Source organism: Echinops telfairi, unplaced genomic scaffold (assembly GCF_000313985.2).
Source record: "Echinops telfairi isolate 266 unplaced genomic scaffold, ASM31398v2 ScPeMD7_18;HRSCAF=68, whole genome shotgun sequence".
NCBI lineage: Eukaryota > Metazoa > Chordata > Mammalia > Afrosoricida > Tenrecidae > Echinops > Echinops telfairi.
In genome coordinates this window covers 18,049,763-18,070,813 of record NW_022103915.1, presented here as the reverse complement: position 1 = coordinate 18,070,813, position 21,051 = coordinate 18,049,763, and positions in this window count along the sequence as shown.

The following is a 21,051-nucleotide window of genomic DNA, read 5'->3' as shown; positions in this document are numbered from 1 at the left end:
TCCTCACATAATTAATCCTCCATGGAATACTTTCTCATCATTAACTAAGGGGTAGATCGAATTACCCTCAGCCCAGGGAGTGGCTGTCTCTCATGAGGGCTTTCCTAGCATTGTCCTTGATGGAGATCATACTGGGGACAGTAAAGGTGGTTGCGTAGTCATGAGTTTTACTCTACTATTTTCCCACTAACTACCTTGGTCAGAAGGCCCTGGGCCAATCTTGTAAGCCCTTCTATCTAACAGTGTACGTGTCCAATCATGGTTGTATTCCCGTGTCTCTAGTCCCCTCTATAACTGTGATGTATTGATCTGCCACCAGTCATACTTTTGCGACAGTTTCCTTTGCCCACTTCTGTCCTTTGTAAATCCTGGATGCCATTTCAACCTCATGTTCATAGCCTCCCTCATCTGCGTGATGTGTCTGTGTCTTTGTCTCTTTACAGACAATAAAGGACCTCTATAAATTCTATTTGCTATGAGGTTTCTTTTGAACCCTAAAGCAAGTATACAAAAGCACCCCCACTTCCACAATGCAAGATAAACTCTGCTGTGTGTTTTATTTTCCAAATCCCCGGAAAGATCAGACTGAAGGCAGAGTTCCCCTGAAATCACTTTGGAATATAAATCCTTGTCTTTTACTGTCCCACTCCCCTTGCTTCTGCAAAGGCTTATGTTAAAACTACCCCTTGAATAAATCCAGCATGCTGCATCCCCCTCACCCCATAACTCAGGATTTGCTTCTAGGGCTCTTGATTTCAGAGGCACAAATAAATTACATTATTGTTATGGAGAAGTGGCTTAGAGTTCCAAGCTTTGCACTCCCCTGTTCTTGTCTTCTTTGCAGCAAAGTTCTCAGATAAGGGACAAAACTCAAACCAGAATCAAGGAAAAGGTTTGAAAAGAAATAACAAGCTTATTGAAGGAGGATACTTTGGAAAATAAGTACAAAGGGCCCTAAGGCCTGGCAGGACGTAAACCCAAACCTTCTATTCTGCTAATGAAAGACCTCTCTGCCTTCTGGCAGGTTTCTGCTATTGGCTGCTCCACTGTAGTGTATCTCCTCTTCCCATGTACACACCCCTAACTATTAAAAGTCATCTGATCGTGAATGGAAACAGCAACATCAACTAGATAGAGAAAATAGTAGTACCACTACAACCATAGCAGTTATTTAAAGGCATAGGGCATCTGCTCAGGCAGGCAGTACTTGAGAGCTAAAATCTCAGAGATCCCTGCTTGATTAGATAGTGTTCTCCCTTTTATCCTTCTGGGCTGACCAAGGCGAGCGAGAGGTTGGGGATCCAGGCAATGTGTGAACCATGTGCTAAGAGACAGACAGGTCATTGGAACTTTAACAGTTATATAGGACCGCTGAAAACAAGCCAGAAAGTAGATTCTTGAAGGGCTGGAATATGGTAAAAAGGCACAAAAAGAGATCTGAGCACAATCCTCTGACAAAATTTCCCCTCAAGACATTTGTCAATTTTTTGAGTCTTTACAGAGCTTGAAGCTAAAAGACAAAAGAGAAAATCTTGAAAATCCAACTTTTTGGTTCAGAGATTTTCAGTTGAGAAGGAACTCTGTTCAGGATCAGAAGAGTCAGCACAGATTCTCTGCGTGAATTCCTGCTCCATGTCACATGGATCAAACACACACACTGCTAACAGAAAGGTGTGCATTGGATCGTGCGATCCACTCCCGACACTCTGTAGAGGAAGAGGTGGAAGTCTGCCTCACTCAGGTGACTATGATTGTTAGGATTCCTCTAATCAGTTTCCAAAGCATGAGGACCTTTTCAGTGAGAGGACAAAGCACTGCCTGGTTCTGCACCTTCTTCGGGGTCATTGCTCCATGTGAGCCAGTTGATGCTGCCCCAGATCGCAACCGTTAGCTGAAGCCTCCTCTACTCTGCTTCCTTTGGGTTCTGTAATCTTGCAGTTGGGCTAGGACGCATGATGAACTCATCTCCACCTGAAGGACAGAACTCAATTAGTCCCACCTGCAGCTCGGAGTAAAGAAAACAATCTGAGGACCAGACAGCCTATCTCATAGCCAGACCCCTCCAGAAGACCCCTTCTCCCATGGCCTGTCTGTAAAATGCCTCTTAACTTGATGAAGGATGCATATTTTGATGGACAAAATATGGATGCACATTTTGTGTTTCCTTGATACACAATTACTTATGGATATAGAGTTCTTTCTTACAAAAATATGAGTGTCACTGGATTTGTTTCTTTAATCAGCCCAGCTTAACTCAATCTTCCTTCAATAAGAATAGTCTGTTTTATTGAAGTATTTGTTCAGTATAGTGGTTGAACAGGTACAATATCAGGACGCAACCCTGACACACGCCTTCTTGATTTTAAACCATGCAATATCCTCTTGTTCAGTTGAAACAACAGCTTTGTGAACTACATACCAGGTTCTGCGTGAACACAATTAGTATTGTGAATTCCCTATTTTTTACAATGAAATCCATGATTTCACATAATTCTGAGATATGGCAAAGTGGACACCTCTAACCCTTCTGCCCCTTCTGGCCATACACTGGAGAAGGAAAAGGTAACCCCACAATGCCCACGGCAGATTTTCCCAAGGCAGAGGTCAGACATTCCTCCATCCTCCTTGATCCTATTCTGATACCAACTCTTCCTCCTACAACAATCCACTTCTCTACAAACAATCCGCTTCTCTATGAACAATCCACCTCTCTCCAGGGTTTCAGTAGCTGTTGTGGTGCTCGCACAGAACTCATGGACAATACTTACAATTAAGGGAGTTATTATGAGTGGTGGAGTGGTTATGCATTGGGACGCTAACTGCAAGGTCCCCAGCTGCTCTGCTAGAGGAAGACTAGTCTTTCTTTAGAATTGGCATTTCCATAAAGGGTTACGGTCTTGGAAAGTCAGTTTGGCCCTGTCTTTTAGGCTCACTGTGAGTCAGAATCGAATCAGTGACAATTGGTTGGATTTTTGGTTTATTAGAAACATGATTAGGATATCACAAAACAAGATCGGTAAACAGTGAGGATGTAGTCATTGAACCACAACAACAAACACTTCTCAGGTAGCAACCAAATCCCTCTCTGGTCCTCCACTTCTCAGCCATGTGGTCCCTTGTCCTCTGTGTCTTGGGGCCAGGAAGCCAGCCCATGTTCTATCTCAGGTTCTCACCGTCTTGGCACTGCTCATCTGTCCTGTCTCATGGTCTCAGACACTGGTCTTGGCCGACTCCTTTGCTCTGCCCATGGTCTTGTGCTGTAGCCTCTGGTGCTTGTGGTTTCAGCCTCTGCCACTTCGGACAGAAATCTTGCATATGCTCCCGTGGTGGCTCTTCTTTCCTGGTGGGATTTACCTCACTTCCTGTTTCTGAGAGGGTTGATTAATATAGCCAGGGGAGTAGCAGCTAAAACCAACCCATCCCCTCTACTAGTGTTATGTATGCCTTATTTGCATAGCTCTACCCAAACAGCTGGTGGGAATTACAGAGCCAAACTAAGACATTTCACTTCGCCACAAGGTTCACACAGTTGAATGTCTCTGCGTAGTTGATAAGACATAGGTGAGTACCTTTCTCGTATTCTTTGCTCCTGGCAAAGATTTCTGCGGCATCAACAATGCCATCCCTTATGTTATGTCCTCTTCTCAGTCCAGCTCGAGCCTGGCAAGTACTCGTCACTGCAACGCTGCACCTGTCTTTGAATTGTCTCTAGAAAAACTTTACTTCAATGTGCTCTTAATGATATATTCGATAATTTCTGCTTTCAATTAGATTTACTCTCATTGGAATGGGCACAGATACGAATATTTTATAGCCTACTGGCCAGGTAGCTGACTTCAAAATTTCTTGGCGTAAGCAACTTAGTATTCCAAGCATTGTATACATTTGTTTTCATACCTCAGTTGGTATTCTGTCAATTCCTAGATTTCACCCTCCCCTTCTTTAGCCAATGTCTGCAATGAAGTTTGGACTTCTTACTTCAACATGATCAGTTACTATTTCTTGTTTTGAAACTTTGAAAAAACAATTAAACGTTGACCAAATCTTTGGGGTATATTGTATATGATATCTGTATATATTATATTCTGTGTATTCCTTCCCTCTTCTTTTGATAATTCTTACATCATTCCAGATGTTGTCCATTTCAGTTGTGGTTAGACATTTTTGGGTTGTCTCTGACTCATGAGAACAGAACAAAACACTGTTTAGTCCTGCACCATCCTCACCAGTTTTTTATATTTGAGTCCACTGTTGAAGCTAAGGTGTCAATCCATCTCACTGAGGGTCTTCCTCTCTTTGGCTAAGCATCAATCTTACCAAGCATAATATTGTGCTCTAGGCTCAGGATGGCCTGATAATGTGTCCAAGGTATGTGGTGTAGTAGTTACACATTGGACTACTAACCACAAAGTAAGGAGTTTGAAACCACCAGGCACTATGGAAGAAAGACAGGGGTTTCTACTCCTATCAAGTGTTCCTATCTCCAAAACTTACGAGTAGTTCGACCCTGCCCTCCACGGTGGTTATGAATCAGAATGGACTCAATGACAGTGAGTGAGTGAATGTATAAAATGAAGTATTGTCATCCTTGCCTATATTTCCAAAGAATCCTTCAATATGACAATTCATAGGTTGCAATATTTCCTACAATCTTTCAGCTTGAGAATGCAGAGCAGATAATTCCCGTGCCATATTCCAGTGATGAATGCATGTTTGCAACTTTTACCCCCCTCTTTTGTGCCACATTATCAAGTGCTTATCCTGAAAGCTTAATTCCATGCATATCATCAAGTTTACCTTATTTGAGGATGCAACAAAAAATAACTTCTCTAGTTATTTCACGAGTAACTTCCAACCAGAGGCGATCCTCTTATGACGTTATATTGAACGAGGTTTAGCTGCTATTCCAAAGGTTTTCACTAGTCAATATATTCAGAAGTTGAGTCCCATGCACTCTCTCCTAGTTTATCTGGTCTATAAGCTCTGCTGAGGCCTGTGACCCAGTGGGGTTTGAACTAGAGTGGCATCACTTCCAGTATTGCAGCAACTTGCAAGTCACCGTAGTGTGACAAACAGAAGCATGTGTAATAACTATGTTATATACTAATATACAAAACATAGTGTAATAAGACAAACCGTGGGGAAGCATCCTTTGAAAACTATTGCAACATCGTGATGCTAGAAAGAGAAGAGGATGTTAGTGGCCGAAGGAGAATTCAGAGATAGAGGTACATTTTGACACATTTTTGAGGATTTTGTTTGTTCTTTTCCTATAGCATTTCCTGGATAGAAGTACTACCAAAAGCTATATCAGAAAATTGACAGATAATAATGTTCTTGGGAATTCACATGCATTTTTGGGGGGGTGGGGGGGGATTGTTGTTGAAGAAACCCGTCGTGTTGTGGAAATTTAGTGGCCAGAGAGGTCAACTTTAAATACTATAATTATAGATTTTGATTCATTTTCAATAAAAGATTCTAGCAAAGTTTTTAGTTAGGGAATTTTAACAAGATACACTTATTCGTTAAAAAATAAACTCCAGAACTCTGTCATTGAAGCCCCCCATCCACCGCCTCAAGAGGACTGCTGTGATATTGTGAGCCAGATGACATTTTAAAGTTGCTTTTTCTTTCTCTGCAGGAGGATAAGACATCAGTGCTCAGGGAGTAGAGTCTGGTTTGAATTAAGAAATCTCAGTGCTGGGAAGAGAACCCAAATCTGAAATTTCCAAATGACAGCTTAGATAGAGAGCGCCAAACTTTACCCTGCTCATGCTATGCTCCGGAAAGCCAAGAAAAACGAGACTTCAACAAAGGGACTTTTCATGCTATCTGACGTGATCCAAATCAAGAAATCGATGTAGACTGGGCCTGTTAAACCAAGAGCGGGATGTTGTGCCATTGATTATCGGCTGACGCCAAATTCCACCATTACCACACTCGTACAGGTTCGATCAACTGACTATCCTTCACCACTCTAACTTTGAAAAGAAGGTAGGGAAGTATGTTGGACTTGCTATATTTTTATAGGATCATAATATTTTCATTAATGATGTGTGTAATTCAGTGAATTTGTTAACACTTGGAAACATCTGAATTACATTAAAGGATAAGTATGGGCCCAAAGTTGACTAAGATTTGCAATATTGTCAACATATCAAGAATATATATCAATCATGTAGAGCTTGCCTCTCTAGTGCCAAACATCTGGATATTTGTAAATACATGTATAAACAACCTCATGTTTTGGCATCATGTATAATTAGTGGCAAAGATGGATTAATCATGACCATTATGCCTTTGGAATCTTGACCAAGAGAGTGGTAAATAAAGGATCTATCATGTGAATATTTTTATTGTTTCATATTTCAGAGTATCTCCATAGCCATTATTTGTCTTATGTAAGACACTTTTTAACTGCATGAAGTTTGTTTATTCTTTTTGCTCATTTAGAAAAGATGAATAATCCAGGTTCAGTGACTCTACTAGGGTCATAGTTAGTCATACACAGATGAGAATTCATTTTTAAAAACAGCTATCTACTTGTTTTTCCCACACCCTATGTTATGGTGGAACCTGGTGTAAGGTATGACAGTGAAATGCGTAAACCAACTGAACCAAAAAACAATATAACACTAAAGGATCTGTTTCATTTCTTATGTTAAACTGTAATATTTTTTAGAATAACACAGATTTTGAACAAACAAATAGATATCTCTATTTAAATGGAATTACAATAAAGAAATTATAGAATAAAAAATGAAAACTTAGTTGTCATTTTTTGACAAATAAAAAGAGATATGCTTAAAAAGACTGAAACGTGTTGGAAACCACATGGTAAAGTTAGAGCTGGTCAACAACTAGCTTATGCAATCAGAACAGCTATATTCTCTGGACCTTACCTTCTTCAATTGGAAAAACAAATAAAATAAACGAATCTTACCTACCAATGAGATTCTTTTTGGAAAAATATCACTATTGACATTTTCCAAAAATTATTATATGCAATTTTAGTTGCATTTCACATATTCAAATACTTGATATTTCCTCTCTGCTTATATCCATTTGGGCAAGAAAACTTGAATAATAACACCATTTTATCTTTCCAGATAGGAGGTGAGAGCAGAAGCTTCTTGTCCTAAAAAGACCATTTGTTGTAACCATTTGGAGAGGACATTAAATTTTTTCTCTCTATGAAATCTGCCTGAATTTCTAAATCAACCACTACAATGATTACAGTGGAAACTGGATGCATTTTCCAATAACATAAGCAGTTTAAAATACCTCTATGAGATAAGAATTTATTTTTAAGATATAAAGAAATGTGTATAGACACATTTAGGCCCAAAAGGCAAGCTAATTCTAAGCACAAAAGTATAAGAAATGAAAAGTGCTTTCTGATTGCCAAGTAAAACTCTACCGTGTATTGCTTCATCAAAATTCTAGCTGTTATAAATCAATACTGTATTTTCATTACATATTTTATTAGTCTACATTTATAAATTTACATAAAATATATAGTATATATCATTTACTCACTCTTTCCATACTCAGTTTAATTACTTACTCTGATATTTATAGGTGAACATTATCAATCCAATACTAGTAATTGCTATAAAATAATATGACATGTTTTCAGAGCCATAACATTAATTGATGTAAAATAAATGCATTTATGGCTTAGTATGTGTCTATTAATCTAAGTGCAGCCAACCAATGTCAGTTTCTTCACACATTTTTCCGGAGGGTATTTATTTATTTTTTTCTACAGGTAAATTGGCAAATGGCAATTGACACTTTAATTATTTCTATTTTTTCATGGGCCCAGAGTGCTGCTGAGAGGTAAGGATGGCAAGACTTTGTCTTATATATTTGGACATGTTGTCAGGAGAGACCAGTCCCTGGAGAAGGACATCATGTTTAATAGAGGGCAGCAAAAAAGAGGTAGGTCCTCAATGAAAAGGATCGACACATGGTTACCATGACGGGCTCCAGCCTGGTAACAATTGTGAGGATTGATAGGCAGAGCGGAAGAGCTGTGTTTGCTCTGTGTGCATGGGGTTGCCATGGGTCAGACCCCACCCAAGGGCGCCTACGAACAAGGTGTGACAGAGAACTGCGCTTCTGAGGGCTCTCAAAGGCTGATGTGTGAGCAGTACATCACCACGTTTTTCTTCTGAGGGCTCTCAAAGGCTGATGTGTGAGCAGTACATCACCAACTTTTTCTTCTGAGGGATCTCAAGGCAGACTCAAACTCAGCCACGGAGCATCACTTGGGGCCTGCTGAGAAATAATTACAAGTATCTAATAATTAGTAAATCAGTAATTGTTCACATCTTAGTAATTCCTCCTATAGAACAATGGTAAAGTCTGGGAGTTGCTCCCACAGTCAGTCTCTCCATTGTAAGTTGATCTTAATAGCAAAAGTAAGCCAGTGCTGTTTTATCATTTCTATCCCCCTGAAGGGACCTTCGTTTCCAACTTCGATTTGACTAAGTGTATGGTTAAAACAGTGAAAGAATTACTTAGATGCCCTGTACTAGCATTTGTTCCTTGCAATTGTTCCATTTTAAAAATAAACAAAATGCTGACTAATTTGATGCAGCCTAGATTTGGTTTCTTGGCAAAAAATAAGTAATACAATTTTCTAAAATCTGAAGAATAATAGTTGCTGGAATCATCTGAAATTAATCACTTTGTTTATAACATATCTGAATGCATTTTGAATCACTTTATTCCCCACCTTTGAAATTTAATCAAATTTTCATGTTAAAATTAATAATACTAGAAGCAAAAATATTTACTATTTTCTTTTCTGTGTCCTTCCAAACAGTGAATATATTTAGTTTAAGAAGTCATTCCAACCTAAAGCAATTGTAAGATCAGATTATCAGTTAAAATTCAATCCAAGAGAGAATTGTCAAAGAAGACAAGTCTATGAGGGGATCCTCATCCCATTAAAGCCCAAGACATTTATTTATCCTCGTTGGCTTTCTTTAAAGTGCAGGGGGAGGACTTGTAAATAAGTAACATATAAGTGTTGGTCTAAAAACACACATACACACAAAAAAAGATTACGCTAATGGGTTTTATATTAGAGGGTCCAATTTGGTCATTTTGAATATATCAAAAATTAATAAGTAGAATGTATGGTTCCTCAGTTAAAGTGTTAGTAATTGATTAGTGTGAATTCAGACCAATATTTGAAAGATTTACACTTACAAACTAGTATAAAGGACTACTATACTAATAAATGCCCCCCACACAGATTTCACAAGTTATATTATGTTGCAATATCTATTAATGCTTAAAATTTCCAACACATTTCTATTTTTCCAGCTCTTTTCTCTTTCCTGAGAAGCATTACCCTTAAGTTACCTGTCTCTACAATTCATGAACATGTACACACACACACACACACACACGAGTCATATATTGAATGCATATGTACATACATGTATGCATATGTACATACACATATGCATTATGTACATTATACCATTTTTTCACTAAATTTTCAATTAGATATGCATGTGTAGATGTACACGCCCATACTACAATTTGATAAAAAGAAGCCCAACTCCTCACAACTGGACCCATAGGGAACATCCTGGTCAATGGAGAAAAGGTTGACGCATTCAAGTTTTTTGCCTTGCTGGGATCACTGCCCATGGAATCCGCCATCATGAGATCCACAGACAAGTTGAATTGGGTAAATCTGCTACACAAGGCCACTTTAGAGTATTGAAAAGCAAGGATGCCACTTGGAGGACTGAGATGCGCCTGCACAAAGTCATGGTATTTTCCATTGCCTCACATGCATGTGAAGGTTGGACGTGGATAAAGAAGACCAAAGGGGAATCGAGGCACTTTCAATTGCAGAACTAAAGAAGGCTATTGAAATAGGGAGGCTACTAAAGAACAAACCGACCTGTCTTGGAAGAAGCAACACCAGAGTGCTCCTTAGAGGCAAGGATGGCAAGACTTCATCTTACACACGTTAGACAGATGGTCAGGAGAGACCAGTCCCTGGAGAAGAACATCAAGCTTGGTATAGCAGAGGGGCGGGGAAGGAGGGGAGGACCCTCAACAAGATGGAATCAGCACGTGGCTGCAGCAGTGGTCTCAAGCACACAGGAACAATTGTGAGGATGGAGCAAGAGTGTGCAGTATTTCATTCTGCTGCGCATAGCTTCACTATGGGTCAGAATGGACCAGTTGGCACCTAACAATAACAACAACAACACATAGGTATATAAACATATCTATATGTGTATGTGTGTATATTTGATACAGGTAAGGACTATAAATATATTTTAGAGTTTCATATATCAAGAGTGATGGCCATTTACATAATTTATGATTCTTTACTGATGCAAATTTCTATTATCCGCGAACATCTTTCTAGAGTTTTCTTTGAAATTATATTTTTACGCTAGGGTTTATTTGTTAGCGCTAGGGTTTATTTGTTACCATCTTTGTACTTCTTTCATTTAAAGCATGAGTTCATTTTTGTGCATAAACTATATATTAAAACTTTCTAAATGCTTTAATAAGTCTCATTGAATGGGAAGATGAATGGCAGCATTTAAAAGAAAATAAACATCTAAAATGAAAAGCTTACAAAGCTCGAGTCTGGTCTGATGAGAATTCTCCCACAGATGTCTGTGTTCAAACCAGATTTACTCTAAAGCTGCTGCTTTCCGAACTGTGAACGTATTTGCATAAGAAGGCATCCTCACCTAAACTATTTAGAAGATCGAATGATTAATGAAAAATAATCCAAAAGAGAATTGTCGGAGAAGCAAACTCTATGAGGAGGTCTCCACCCCATTGAAACCCAATGGTTAACACAGGGCTATTGATTCTGACATGTAGCTATCTAGGGCAGAATAGACTGTACCCTAGCCTGCCCCAGGGTATAAATCTGTAAAGAAACATACTGCCACATTCATTTTTCCCAGTGGAATCAAACTGCTGACGAAATTTAACCAACAAAATCCCATCCTCTTCATCAAACTTAAGGTCTCTATTGACTAGTAAAGCTAATGTCAAGAACGATTATCCATTCGCAGCATTCAGAAATGGCCAGCATGGCTTGCTTTATCCTCTGGATCCATCTGGATATTTTTTACTATCCCAAGAGGAAATGCTTTTATCCAGGAAATGCAAACAATGCAGGTACTTAATATACCCATTGTCTAGTCATATGTTACAGAGTAGAACAGGAATTTAATAAGCTTGGTGATTTTGAGAGCATTAATTTATTGCACAAATATCTCCAGAATGCATAATTCATTTACCTACAGCATGACTTGCGGCACAATGCACATTGCTCTTTCCAATGTCCTATAGTTTTGTGTCCATGATGGTTACTGGCATCATGGTGTTTGCTTTCCTCAAGTACACCTAGAAAATGACATAATCAGGCTTGCCTTAATTTCTATTCTATGTGCTCTAATCTAGTAATACAAGAAAAAATAAGGATGTCTACCAGTGTGAGCCAGGCTTTCTGTATTAACCTTTCAGGTATTGATGACAACACACTCCATGAAAATTCAGACTTTCAGGTGAAGAGGCACTGTTTAGAATTCATAAAGTACATTAATTAACAGTAGATGATCCCTCATAAGCGATCTCTTTTCTTTTAGTCCATCTCCCACTTGCTACCAGAGTCTTCTTACAACAGAGAGATGATCCTATGAGTTCTCAATTGAACATTTTAAATCACCCTACTGGTTTAGCCATAGAATCCTAAATCTATTCTAATCTGTTTCCAAACTACAAAAGGAACTTAAAGTCCTGTTTCTTCTCATTCTCCACTCCCTTTCCTGAACTTTAAACTTCGATTCATAAGTCCCTGCCTGGGACCTATTCTTTTTACAACTGTTCCTGCCTATGGCGACCTCTCTCTGATCCGGGGTTCCTTTGAACCCTTCTTCCGATCTAGCAGTCTTCTTTTCCTACTGGCAGAGTAAATTCTTGTATCACTTCTCCCAAAAAGGTTATCAGATAGCTCTATGTAGTTTGAATTAATCCCACCTTGATTTGCAGTTCCAGAAGACATATTTACAAAGCTTCACAATAACATTTGGCATGCCTTTTCTTGGCAGCCACAGGATTCTAAATTCAAGGATATCCTAAGTACAAAGCACACATTAGGTAATGATGACTGTACTTTATTTATCACAGCAAATTAAGCAGTTTGTAGAAGTATATGGGATGGCTAGATGCATTGTATGCTGTTTGATATGTGCTATATGTTCACAAAACAAATACGAGCACTTGCCATGTGTCATTTTCTGTTTTCCATGATGGAATCACAACTTTGAACAACTTTCTTTCCCCCACCAAACAATTGAGGAACTTGCGAACTTCCACCCAGATTCTTTCCTGTTTGTTTCTTGAGTCTCAGCATCAAGGGTTAAGTCTATGACCATGGGCCATAGGAGAACTTAGTGATCTCTCAGAATGGAACTACTGATTATAACTTCATTTGCTTGTTCTCCAAAGAACTGCAGTGATACCGTTGCCATGAATGAAGTAGTAGAGCATAAACTTGATGAAACAATGAGCTAATTTACCTTCTGAACTTGAGGAGAATCATTTGTAGGGATAAGATGTTAAGGGTTACAGCAACCCTGGAAAATTGGATCCCAGCCATTGACGATCAAGTGCTGCTCAGCTATTACATTTCACATCACAGTATAATTTAGTGGAGACCTTTACAGGGTCACCAAGTACCACACAAACGTTATATTTATGATAGCAGAAACGGCAGCAAACTTTCTCCAAACACGTGTATCATAGATTCTTCCACATACAGGGAGAGAAGTGAAAAAGGGCAAGGGGTTTTCAAATCATGTCCTCTCGGACAGACTACAAAGACCTGCTCATGGGTCCCTTTGTCGTTTTTCTCGTTTTGAGAAATCTAACTTTAAACCACTTTTGAATTCTGTGGGGGAGACCGTGTATGATTTCTACTTTAACAGCGATTTAAGGTGGAGTTCTCTGGCACAAAGGCATTTCAAAAATAGCTGAAGCTTAAGAGTTTAAACTCCCCCTTGTCTGCTCTATACTGAATAGAGTTATTAGCAATCAGAGCTGTTTTCAAATGTTCAGTTCAAAATTTCATGTGTTTAGTTTTATAAATACATCCAGGGAATGGAAACATCAAAATGAGGACACTATGCATTCTGTCAGAAACTTGAACAGTATTGAGTCACATTTTCATTGTTTAAGTCTTTTCCCATCAGTTAAAGGGGGTCAAAAGAAAAAAATAATGTAAAAGGAATGCTTTAATAAAGTGAAGTATAATTCTAATATCCCTTTATGTTATATTGTGTAAAATATAGAATTTTATGTAGTAGTAGAAAGTTTTATATCATATTAAGATGAGAAAATTTTGGACTCAAAAATTTTTGAATTTGCTTCAAATCCTGTTCTCACCTTGATATGATGTGATATATGCTATTTATTTATTTACCATGGGACTATTTCTTAAAATACTCTGCCCAAATTTACTTCTCTAGAAAATGTAACATTGTGAATAATGATATATGTCTTAGAAGAATTATTGGCAGGGATACAATCTTCAGTGAGATCTTCCTTCTATCATCTACCTCAAACTTCGTTTATTGTTTTCAGAATACAACATGCCTTCAACCTCTATAATGCAATTCTCAGGTAATATTTGAAATATTTGAGAGTATTTTAATTACTTTGGGTCTTGTGTAGAATAAGAAATTAACCATAAAGTTTTGAATTGTTGAATCTGATCGTGATGAAGGCTTTGGATTTACCAATACTAAAGATGGAGATCCAAGTAATATCCACACAAGGAAACAGATCAATCTTGAGTACTGTATTCTGGAAGAGTAAAATAAGTCAGGGTTGATGACTAATAGCGTAAGAGTGAAAGGCCCAAGAGGCGATTCCTGAATGCAATTTCTGCACAATGGTTGTTTTCTGTTTGGAGCAAACAAATGGGGGGAAAAGCAAAAACAAAAAACTAAACTCATGGTCATTGAGTCAATTCTAACTCATAGTGACCCCATGGAACTGCAACTGTGTTTTTAAGGCTTTACATCTTTATAGGAGCAGAAAGTTTCCTCTTTCTCTCACAGAGAGAGTGGTGAATTCCAACCGTTGACCTTGTAGTTAGCTGTCCAGCAATATGCTAATAGGACTCCTTCTGACTTATGCTCATTGCCACTAAGTCAATGCTGACTCATATTACGTCTGTGGGATCGTAGAACTGCCCTAGTGGGCTTGTGTGACTGTTGATATTTTTAGGAGTAGAAAGCTTCAATGATCTCCCGAGGAGAGGCTGGTGATTTTGGACTTCTGACGTGGTAGTTAGTAGCTTAGGTAAACCACAAAGCACCAGAAATCTTGGTCCTTCTAACATAGAGCACCCCTAAATGTCCGAGTAGAACTACCTCATAAGGTTTCCTATGAGACAGTGAGAGCAGATGTATATGTCTTTCCTCTTAAGAGTGGCAAGTGGGCTTCAACCACAGACTTCTGTCAACCAAGAACTTAACTGTTGAGCGATTAGGGCTCTCTCTCTCGCTCTATCTCTAGGTATATAGTTCTATATATGAGGGAGCTTCAAAAAGACATTGTTTGAAGGAAAGTAATCACTAACTGTTAAAATTATATTAAATTTCAATCTTAATTTTTAGCTACTATAATGTCATTTTTATCAAAATTTATATCCCCTTCCCCAAATTTGATTTTTTTTCAGAACTATGTATTGAATTTTTTTTATTAATCGTTTTATTAGGGGCTCATACAACTCGTATCACAATCCATACATACATCAACTGTGTAAAGCACATTTGTACATTCATTGCCCTCATCATTCTCAAAACATTTGTTCTCCACTTAAGCCCCTGGCATCAGGTCCTCTTTTTTTTTAACCCCTCCCTCCCTGCTCCCCCCTCCCTCATGAATCCTTGATAATTTATAAATTATTATTTTGACATATCTTGCCCTGTCTGACGTCTCCCTTTACCCACTTTTCTGTTGTCCGTCCTCAGGGAGGAGGTCACATGTAGATCCTTATATTGGTATTTAAATTTTTTTAACAGAACAGCTTTATCACCTTCAAAATACCCTCCATTACACTTCATACATTTGTCAAATCTACGATTCTATTCTTGGAAACATTTTTCAAATACCTGTTTGGATAGCTGACAGCACCTCCCTTGGTTTGTTCTTTGCCTTGTCAAATTTCTGTCCTTTCATGTCCCTCTTCATTTCAGGAAACAGCAAGAAGTCTCACGAAGCACAGTCAGGTGAGTCAGGTGCATGGGACAAGAGGCATACTGTTTTTTGCCAAAAATTGGCACACTGCGATGGTTGTGTGAGAAAGTACCTTGTCTTGGTGGCAAAACCAGTCAACTCTCTGCCACAAATCAGGCCTTTTTTGGTAGCACATTGTTTTGCAATCTTTTCAGAACCTCTAGATAGAAAGCTTGATTAAGAGTCTGACCAGGTGGAATGAACTCCACATGTACTGAGTCGACATTTTCATCCTTTGGGGAAGTTGACCAGAACGAGGTTTCTCATCAATCGACATTTCACCTTTTTTAAAATGAGAAAACCACTCATACACTTGAGTTTTTCCCATAGCCTTGTCCTTGTAAATTATGTTCAACACCACAACAATTTCAATGGCATTTTTCCTGGGCAGGAAACAAAATTTCACAGCTGCACGCAGTTCTCTTAAATTGACCATCCCAAACACATGAAATAATTCACTGTGACCTGAGAGAACCTTCCCAGGTGAAACCACTGAGTACACTGACCAGAGTGAGTTGCTGGATGGTTACTTCGTGGTAAAAATGGGTATGATGAAAGCTCTGCCCAGCGGAGCTTTGTTCTGTTTGTTTGTTTGTTTGTTTGTTTGTTTGTTTGTTTGTTTTGGGGGGTTACTCCCTCGTATGTCTTGCGTATAGTATTTACTTGTGTAATTTTTAACACATATTATTTATTGAGTGTGATAATAGAATCATGATCATTTAAGAAAATGTTCTTCATTTTTATAGATGTATATTCATTTAAACTGATTTGTATTACATTTATCACCAACATTTTATTAGATCTTCAGGTTTATGAATTTGTGCACGTTCTTAAAATTTCAAACATGCAAGCATTTAAGAATGTCATATAACTGAATTCTGTCCACATTCATGCCAATATGAACAGTTCAGAATTAGCTTTAATAAATATCCAGTATTAATAAATTATTTTTTAAAATTAAATCAAGTAGTACTAAATATAGAGCCCTCTATGCCATCACTTGTATTACATTTTTACTTTATTTTAGTGGAGGGAAGATTAGTATTATTGCATATCGATTACTTTAACCAAAATGGTGAAAGAAAGTATCATAAAATTCAAAGCAACCTGGCTCATACACTCATTGAAAATACAAAATAAAATAGAGCCATCTTTGATTGGAAAAGATGAATCTTTTCTTGCAATTTTTCTTGGGAAAGAAGGTAAAGCTACCTTGATTGCTGGATCTTTGAGAACAGGAAAATCAATATAATGAATTACACATTTTATATCCACCTATAAATGCATTAGATACATTCTGACCATTACCCATATTCTTGTAAATTTTCCTAATGCAGGATGTTTATGGTTCTCTATAAACAAATGCTTTCTAGAAAGCTAGGATTTTTACTGTAGCACATAATTAACTATAATCTTTTACATGCCATAAATTTGCACCTAAATCATTCCTCATTTATAAAGCTCTAGTCACATTCAAAGTTAATTGGAAACTTTGAAAGTCCCCCTAAAGCTACAAACTGTATAAAGGTCAGAGAAGAGGTAATAATAATTATTTTTTAAAATCGGCTACAAGGTAAGATTATTAATAAACCACTTTATCTAGAGTTTTTATTACAAATATATTTTAAAACTGTGAGTTCAGAATAAATATACCTTATAATTTTAAGAAATGTCTAGATAGAGTAAGTAGATGGGGTGCTTAATATATGGCCCTACACTGCTCAGTTTTATTAATAGTGACAGCAACTTCGGGATTTAAAGTGGGTATGAAATTACATAGAAGAGAAGAGACATGCAGAGAGAAAAAAAAATTCTCATTGAAACTAAATCAACTTCAGCACAAAGGAGTCAGTTTAGTGCCTTCTTTTCAACCTTTTACTAAAAAGTTAGGTTATCACCACTAACCATCCTCTCTGGACTGACTTTGGAAATGTATCTGTTGTCTTCGACCCACAATTAGGCATTTAATTCCTGGTATGCCCTTAAGTCCTGACTCCTGGGTCTGCCTGGTGGGTTGAACATTTAATTTATCTCCCAAATTTCAAACCAGAACACGTTTGCCTGTGGAAGAAAGCACTTGGAATAATTGCATCCCCACCATCAGCACAAATGAGAACTGCCCTGGGCTGAGAAGAACATCTGCGCACCCTGAGCATGACCCCTCCCCGCAAGTCATAGATCAACACTCCCTATAAGACAATACCTTGACGTCTAGTGACAGAGCAGGAGCCAGGGACATGGGTCTTCACTGTGAACAGGTAGTTAGCAAAACAGCATCTAGACCACCAGCAGGGCTCACCTGATAGGGCAGTGTCCAGAAGGCCCTGGGCCTAGAGGCAATTCAGTAGGGCATGCAGGTGCTTAAACAGCTACAAGGTCATCCATTTGAATCTACAAGGTCAGCAATTTGAAACCACCACCGCTCCTGAAGAGAAAGATGAGGCTTTCTACTCCCATAAAGAGTTAGCGCCTGGAAAATTCACAGAGGTAGTTCTACCCCATCCTATAAGGCAGCCGTGAGTCAGAAGCAACTCAGTGGAAATGAGCTTCGATGAGGTTTCCTTTCCACTGATCTGTGGTCTTCTGCACTCTGACTGAGGGAGGCCTCCGCTCTCCAAGACCTCTCCTGCAGTTTGAAGTCTTCCTATTTTAAGGAACCTAGACCCCATATGTCTGTCCCCTGGATTTGCTAATTAGCTCTCTTTTCGAATAGGATTAAATTTGTGAGTGAATTAATGGAATCACCCTATAATAGTTGTGATTTCTTGCTATTGTCAAGAAGTTTGCTCTACAGCTAAACTTTGTCACTGGTAGCTATTAGTTAAGAATAGCTATTGAGCACTTGAATGTGCAATTTAAACTGAGATATGCTGTACATGTAATCTGCACTCTACATTTCAGAGACTTGAACAAAGTGAATATATCAATAAGGCTGTATTTATTACATGTGTGTATTTAGTTATATGAAATTTATTATTAACTTTGTCCCACAACTCCTTTTTACTTTTTTAATGGCTACCCCCACATTTTAATTGATCTAAATGGGTTATATTTGGAACTTGCATTAGAGTTCTACTGGATAGCTCTGGTAAAGCAATGCACTATTTGCTTTTTATTGACATAATAATAACAGTACCTTAATCATTTTATATCTTTGAATTTATGTATCGTTACTTCAACAACACTGTAGGAAATTCTTCTTTCCACTTAACATGCTTCCTCTTGGCAGTCTTCTGAAGACTTTCAGTAGATGTTTACCGTGTAACTTATATAGTAATCTAGAACTTTCTTTAGCATCAGGGTGACTAGTAAAATCAGATCAAATGCTTCCTGCAGTTATGTCGGCACCTCGCATTTATAGATTTAAGATATAGTCTAAACCCCAAGAAAGCCACTCTTGTTCCCTCCTGCCAGCATGGTACGTCTCAAGACGAGAAGACTGTAGACTTGGTTTTCTTGTGGTGAGGTGCCCGTGGGTTAGTTCGGAATCAAAGTGACTGTAAAGTAGAACAACTCATAGTGAATTGGTGTACAACAGAAACATTGCCTGTTCCTGCACCAGCCTCCTGGTTGTTACGTTTAAGCCCATTGTTGCAGCTACAGGGTCAAAGTATATTGCTTTTTCACCAAGTTCACCATTTATAAAGGACCATGTCATTCTCTAGGCCCAGTTCCTCTTGATAACAAGTCCAGAGGATGTGAGGCGAAATCTTGCTCCCCATGTAGTTGTTATAATTTGATATTAATTTTGGGGTCATCATATTCTATATAATGTTGGAAGCACACGACCATAAACTTTCCTTTATGATTAAAATTTTGAAATACATAATACACATAATACAACCCATTTATTTGTGTAGGTCCGATATGGAAAAAAAAGTGTCATTCATTAAATGATCATTCTCCTTCCTCCTCCCATATTATTTTTTCCAAATGGAAGATAGCTTCCCACTCTTATCTCCAGTCTCTGGAGAACCTAACCGCTGTTCTCTATTCATAGACTATGTACTTATACTTTTCTGCCCTGCAAGGAGCCCTGTTAAGAGTTCAGCAGTGAACCAAAAGGTTGACAGTTTGAAGCCATCAAGTGACTTTCTGGGAGAAGGGCCTGACAATCTATTCCCATAAAGATCACAGTTTAGAAAAACATGCAGGGCAATTCTACTTTACTACATATGGTCACTTTGAATCAACATTAATTCAACTTAACCATCGAGTCAATTCTGACTCATGCGGCATTGTAAGGCAGGGGAACTGCCCCTGTGGGTTTCTGAGACTATCAATCTTACAGGAGTATGAGCAACCCACTACACCATCAATGCTCCTTCAAGTAATTAATTCAGGGGTGCCTAATGACAGCCATCTGCATGCTACAGTAAAGCATGAATATATCTTATTGTATATCTATGTAGATATACAAGTTTGTCTATAGATGTGTCTGTGTATGTATAAAATATATATATATATATATCAATTACTTGTCACCTTTAACCCTGTTCTTCCCATTTACTGTCATCAGCCAACAAAAACCATGAAATTATATGACATTATACACTTTAGGATGACCATTAATAGATGCCATATAAATAAAATATTATGTGAGGCAATCTGACAGGTTTTTTTTAATGTAACTAAATCTTTAAAAATATTCAATACATGCTTTTTACTCATGAGATTTGGAGTAGAAATTTACGGATAGAAAATTGACTTCTGAATTTATATCCAAAGTAGAAAAATATACATATTTCTTAAGTCTGTTATATTTTCACCCTGCTTATATTAGTGTCCGTTCAATTTAAGTCATCAAAGTCATGACTTGGATAAACATGATTCAAAAGAGATGAATCATTGAAATGCTTTCATGAACAAGAAAGAACTCATAGAGTTGAATTAATTCCCACCATTATTTTCCCCATGTATGTCGTTTTTTAAATTTTCGTGTCTGTCCCAAAGGAAGTTGAAGCTATCATTTAGAAATTGAAGGTGACTTGCGAAGCTGGAAAGCAGACTCTCAAAATATATTCTAAAGCTGGTACCCTTCACAGTGTAAAGTGAAATATGAGATGCAGTCAGATGAGTCAAAATACAGAGATTTTATTTTTTCAGGTACCTTTTTAAGGTCTATGGCTGTCCAATGTAAATTGTTTTCACCTATTTATCTGTTCAGAAAATGTTCATGAAGCAGAGTCATATGATGGAAACTTGAAACAAAGATGAATAAAACATTGTACTCAATATATAAACAGACACTCACATGCACATATGCACAAAGAACTGTTCTTGTTATGTGCTAGAGTTGGTTCTGACCCATGGTGACCCTGTGCACAAAACACTGCCTGCTCTGAGCTCTCCTCGCAATTGTTCAGATGCCTGAGCCTATTGAGGCAACCACTCTTTCACTGACCCTCTACTTTACCTAATGTGATGTCCTTCTACAAGGACTGGTATTTCCTGACAACATACCAAAGAATGCAAGATAGATATATATACACACACATCTATTTTTATTCATTTATTTATATACCCAATAACCGAATCTAGGTGATTTGAGCCATTCCCCCAAATTGAACCTGGTAGGTATCAAAATTACAATTCAAGACAGCACAGACTTTTAGAATATGAGGAAAATGAAGGTTCTTTTTTTTTCCTTCTAAGCAATGACAATAAAGAGTCAGAATATTAATGAACACAACATAAGTTGAAACCGAGATATGTTGTACATGTAATCTGCACTCTACATTT